This window comes from Lactuca serriola, chromosome 8 (assembly GCF_051521515.1).
Source record: "Lactuca serriola cultivar US96UC23 chromosome 8, Lser_US96UC23_V15, whole genome shotgun sequence".
Lineage (NCBI taxonomy): Eukaryota > Viridiplantae > Streptophyta > Magnoliopsida > Asterales > Asteraceae > Lactuca > Lactuca serriola.
Window position 1 is genome coordinate 336,655,292 of NC_136415.1, and position 6,601 is coordinate 336,661,892.

The following is a 6,601-nucleotide window of genomic DNA, read 5'->3' on the forward strand; positions in this document are numbered from 1 at the left end:
CTAGGCTCTCAAGCTTCATGGAGTTAAATAACAACAACAAGGTATGTATTCTATCTATTTTATTACCCTAGTATCAATGTTTTGGTATGCTAGTTAGGATAATACCTTGGATATTCATATTTGTATGTATAATAGAGAAAACATAGATCCAAGGTATTTAGGGTTGCATGTACACTTAGGAGTGTTAGAATGCCCATAACCTAACAGTGGTATCAGAGCCCTTGGGTTGTTTTCTGTTATATTGATACAAATGTTTTATTTTCAAAGTTGAAAAAAAGGAAAAAAAACACGACGTTTGTCAAATTTTAAGATAATTACTTGTTTTTGTGAAAAACTAATTATTTGTAAAATTTGAATCATTTTCTATATGAGTTGAATTAGGTCAAATTTAGTAAAAGATAAAATGATATGATTATTTTATTAGTTTTTAAAAGTTTGATCTAAAGAGTTTTTTGAAACCTCCATAAGTTATGGATATGAAAAGGTTTAAAAAAAAAATTTGATTCAAAGTTTTTATGGAGTTATAAAATTTGGTGTTAATGTTTTAAAGAATTCCATAACTTAGTCTTAAGTTATGGAACATTAAAAGTTTCATCATAAAACAAACATTTAACTCCATAAGTTATGGATTACCAAAAGTTTTATGTTTCCTTGTTTTATGAGTTATTTTTTAGATTAATGAAAAATATGTGTTAGATGTTTTCAATCCAAAATAATCTAAAAGTTGTTCATAAAATGTGTTTTTGTAACTTGTCCTCAAGTTATATGAAAATTCATATTTATGAATCTTAAAAACTCATAAAAATGCCTTAGGTTACAAAAAATGAAGAGTCTTTTCTTATAAATAGTTTTTATGGCTCCATAACTTGTCCTCAAGTTATGGATGTCCAAGAGTCTCTTCATTAAAAGTTTTAAAGCTTTAATTAAAACTCATAAGTTATGAAAATCCAAGAGTTTTGAATAGTTTCAAAACTTGCCCTCAAGTTTTGGAATTTGAAAAGTTTTCTTTTATGAATACTTTAATTCCAAGTTAAGCCCTTAGAATTTTAAAGAGTTAAAATTCAACCCTTATACTTTATATTATTATAAGTTAATAATATTTATATATGTATAAGAACAAGTCAGTCTTACCGTTAGTAGACCTCATTCACAAAGCCGGTCTATAAGGGGGGTATAAGGTTACTGCCTATAAGATGGCAGTTTAATGGGTGTCCACTCTCACCCACCGCTTCCTTGACCGGTGGAGGGTCATTAGCTGAACGGGTAGGATAAGGACTATAATTCTCCCTTCATTAAAAGTATTAATGATAAATATAAAGTAACTAAATGTTTTTTTTATAATTCCCAATCTTAGTTACTTTAGGAAAATGTGAATAAGGTGCTAATCCATGAAATTACACTTTGCACTTTGTTTAAGTTGGTTAGTGGAGCATGTGTGGTTAATCGGCACACTAACTCGTATTTAACAAGGTAGGCAAAGGGTAACTTAATATTGATCATAGTATTGATGGAGCGTGTGTGGTTAACCGGCACATCGATTGAGGGGTAAATATTAAGGATGCCAAGTATATTTGCATGGTTATTCACACCTTGTTTTGTGATCCTCGGCATCCCAGTCACAAAACCTGAAGGGCACACTCGAGATTGAAACATGCCATTGAACAGTTCAATGAATCTTAAAAGAATCTAGGAGTTTCAAAAACCAATTAAAACCTAATAATACATTTCGTTTATCTTGGTGGAAATTGGTGAATCGTCATTCACCTACCTTCAAATATTTTATAGCTTGGATTACGGCATCCCTCTTCCAAGTTATAAAATAGTTTGTTGGGTCCTAGCCTTAATATTTCATATTGGGTGTTATATTAAGGACTTTTAATCAACTATCTTGAATGTCTCCCAAAAGATGTCTAGTTCAGACATCTATGATCCTCCCAAATCTCTTGGAACTTCACTTCCTCCACCTCCTCCAATTATTCTCCCTAACCCACAAAGTTCAAGGTCACTCAAGCCCTATTGGCAAGGCAAGGTCTAGGTGTGATCACATCTTGGAGATGAAGTCACATATTGACAAGCCGGGAGAGTTGGGTGTCAAAGTCTTGAGAAAGTTGGATGTTCAATCACTTTCTAAGTCACATAGTGAGTTCCTTTGGGGCCCCTATGAAACAGACTATGACAAGACCCTTAATGATCTTATCTATTTGCTAAACTTTATGGACAGTGACAATGATGACACTGGAAATCTAGAAAAAGCAGTCTCTTTCCATGTGGCAAGAATTTAAGATTGCACAAGTTCAGTCCATATGAATTTGGAATTGTCACTAATCTTGTCTTGTGATTATGGTTTTGACAAAAAAATTCACATGGAAAGGAACACATATACCATAAAATCTCAGGGTCATAAGGTTTCTCTCCGATTCATGAAAATGATGGTGAGGAAACACTTCCACCAAGTAGATTTGAAGCAGATAACAATGGTCTAAACAATTGAGACTATGATTACGGCATCTCTTTTCATAGTTCTGAAATTGTTTCGACTCACCTGTGAGCTATCTAAGATAATGTGTATGATTTTGATAAAGTCTTATCAAAGCAATCTAGTATTGACCTCTAGAAGTCCATTTGTTTTCTGGATACATGTCAAAGCTAGTGGGAGCATAAGTGTTATGCTAATAATCATCATGTTAGTGGGAGCATGATAACTATGAGAAGTATTGCAAGTTAGCAATGTTAATTATAGAAAACAGAAGTTTCAATTCGTGAGGTTCAGGGGTTGGAAAAGTTGTTTTGCTATAATTAAGGGAGAGGAAATTATACTTCATTTCAATTCTAAAAGGCTTAGATTGAGATTTTAATCACCTTTAGTCAAGAATTTATATATAAATTTCATGTTGGATTGGTTCAACTTAAAAAAATTCTATATACTGCGTTCTCAAAATTCGATTATGATCACGGCATCCCTTTTCATAGTCAAATTTTGATAATATGGAAAACAAAAATTATTATGGCAAAAGACTGGTCTAGAACCATGTCTTTATGTGAAACATCATGAATCGTGTCCCATTTACTTTGGGTACAAGATCGATTACATGTACTATAATATTTATCCTTTCTGAATTTTTTCAAATGCCTTGGGGCATTAAGGGAAAAAATGTCTAGAATTGGATATGACTAAAGTGATTAAGCAATTGTCGAGGACAATCTAAGGTTTACCAAAGATTAGTTGCTCAAGGACAGTTGGAAGTATAGTGTGAATTTTGGAAGGGCCATATTGAGATAGTCTGAAAAGAGGCAACTCTTGTTCAGAAGTGGTAGTCAAAATGGGAATATAGAGTTGTCTCCACAGATAGAAGCAATTTGTGTAAGATTAGAAAAAAAAACTTAGTGCAAGAAGCATGTTCAAAGCAATGCATACTTTGAACATAACGCTTTGTGTCCATGGAGTAGGTCTTCATTGGAATACTCTGTAATGGTTGTTGACAAGTCTTTGTGACTTTGTACACATTCATTGCAAGAGGGTAGTGCATTTAAGTTTAAAGTCTAACAAGGTTTCGATTTGGGAGTTTGAAATTAGAATCATTGAAAGTTTGGTCAATTGGTTTATTTCACAAAGTAAGGATCATAGACAAACATAGAGTGCATACTTGGTGTATGGCAAAGCTATTGTTTAGAAAAACATAGTGTACATGCTTGTAGCATGGGACAACTAATGTTTTTAATTCAAGTAGAAAGTTGATAAAACTGAAACAATGAATAATGAGTAATCAGTATGGTGATAAATAAAAGTGGTCTATTTATATTCATAGGGTTTGATACCATATTTGATTAATTTATTCTTGTGTTTCACTTTGCATGTTTTGACTTCCATAATAACTAGGTTATTCTTCCGGAATGACTAAGTTATTCAAACAATCCACAGTCGGTCATATGTTGGAAGTAGATATGAATCAAGACTGTCATGGTTGGCTTGTAGAGGTCCAAGTTGGTGGACAAAGTTGTGCTACAACACTCATGAGTGCTCATAAGCTCTGAGTATTGGATTCAACCCGCGCTCATTTGAATCACTTCATGGATTTTATCACGAGTGATCATGAGATGATAATATCTTATATTCTTCAAACCTAGAGATATGAGTTGTTACTATGAGTTGGTTGTACATTGATTGCACGAAACCGCATTGGTAACTCGATGTTATAAAACGTGCCTTTGTGTATGATTCAACAAGTAATAGAACAAGCCATATGAGTCGAAGTTTATCCATTCCTTTTACCTTCGGGATAAAAGCGATATCTGTGGGCCCCTTGATGATTTAATGATGATACATGTGAGTGCTTGGCCAAGCTAGGACCGATTTGATTTGTTCAATCAGTCAATCGTCATAAATCGGAAATTAGGAAACAATAAATGGACAGAGAGAATGATTAATAATCCATGTCTCAGTCCATATGATATATAGAATGGATGAATATATGATCCCTTATCTAATGGACAAGTTATTGACAAAGGTCAGAGCTCATCGACAAGGTCAGAGTTCGACAACAGATTTTGAGAGCTACGATTGCCAGTTAGGTTTGAAGTCATACGCAATAATAGTTTTAGACTTATCCAAGTGGGAGACTGTTGGATTAGTGTCTAAGTCCATAACTATAATTGGTAAGACTTGACACAACTCGGCATGGTCCATTTGGGTTGCATGGCATCGGGACATTTGGATAGACCGTTTGTGAGAAGAGGACATTTGTGACATATTAATATATTATAAGTTCTAATATATTAATATAAAATTATGTTATTTAATTAGTATTGATCAAGAATAAATTTGGACTTAATTTATTGATCAAAAGAGACTAATAAAATATATGGGGATTGATTGTGTAAATCATTCATTCTTATATATGTGTGGGCTTATGACCCAAGATTCCTTATGTTGGGTTTAACCCATGTGGTGGTCCATGGATACTCCATGGAGTTTAAAACCCATGGAGCGTAAGGAATGGGTAAAGTCATGGGTTACATGGTGTAACCCTAATGTGCACACTATATAAGGACCCCTTTAGCTCAAGAAATTGACACAAGTAATACACATATGAGGGCTAGTCAATTTGAGCATGGAGTGTCTTTTTCTCATGGTTATTCCAAGTGTTCATGATGTTGTGTGAACCATATGAGGTTTCACACTTGGGGCACTAGGCTCTCAAGCTTCATGGAGTTAAATAACAACAACAAGGTATGTATTCTATCTATTTTATTACCCTAGTATCAATGTTTTGGTATGCTAGTTAGGATAATACCTTGGATATTCATATTTGTATGTATAATAGAGAAAACATAGATCCAAGGTATTTAGGGTTGCATGTACACTTAGGAGTGTTAGAATGCCCATAACCCAACAAAAATAATAGGGGAAAATAATATTTTACCTCAGCAGAAACACTGTTGGCTAAAAGTAAATAAAACCTATACTCTAGGCAGGACGCCTCGAAAAGCTTTAAGGTAAATAAATCGTAGACTTCAGGCAGGGCGCCTTGCAAAGTCTAAAATGGTAAATGAATACATAGACTCCAGGAATGTATCGAATGGACAATATGCCTGGCTTAGTCAAAAGGAGAATAAAACATAGACTCCAGGAGGGTATCGAATGAACAATACGCCTGACTCAGTCTAAAATAGAATAAAACATAGACTCCAGGAGGGTATTGAATGAACAATACGCCTGGCTCAGTCTAAAAGGTAAATAAAACATAGACTCCAGGAGGGTATCGAATGAACGATACGCCTGGATCAGTCTAAAAGGAAAATAAAAGGGGTGAATGTGAACTCGTATGTAACCATGCTGATTGACGATCGAATACTTGATGACCCTCCAGGTCACGCGTAGAGTTAGTAAGATTATGTCACCCATGGGCCTTACCGGCTCGGACTGTAGCTAGCAGTCAGGATGCGGGAGTGTCTGTCCCGTATTGATCTATACACATGATGTCTGCTCTCCCTTCAGGAGACTCTGATTACAGGGCTATGGCGATATTAAGCGTCGTATCGGGGAATAGTATGTCACATTCTATTTAAAGTATTACAATAATAGTATAGACTCACTACTAAACTGACTCCTAAGTAATTCTTCGTACTAGAGAGAGAGACCAAGAGAGTGAGGGTGAGAGAGAGTGTGTGAGGGAGTGAGAGAGTGAGGGGGAGAGTGAGAGAGAGTAAATAGAATCTCCTAACTATCCCTATAATAGTTACTGGTGTTCTAGACATATGAATAATGGAAGGATGCATTTGCTACCCAACGGAGATGAACTGGCTGAGAGACTTTTATGACTACATATGTATAAATGATATATAACCAATGTTTAGACGATCTTCAGACGGATAACCGATACTCTAAACCACATCCAAACAAGGAAAAGGAATTTAAGCTAAGTTAGCCTTCCTAAGTCGTTCAAACATTGCTTATATAACTATACATATATAGGCATGCACTATACAATATACAAGCATAAAAGAACTCTTGGTAAAACCTTTGGAAAATCGATCAATAAGAACTTATGGCTTGATGTCATTTTATAAAACAAGATTTGAAAACCTTTAGAAAATCTTTAAT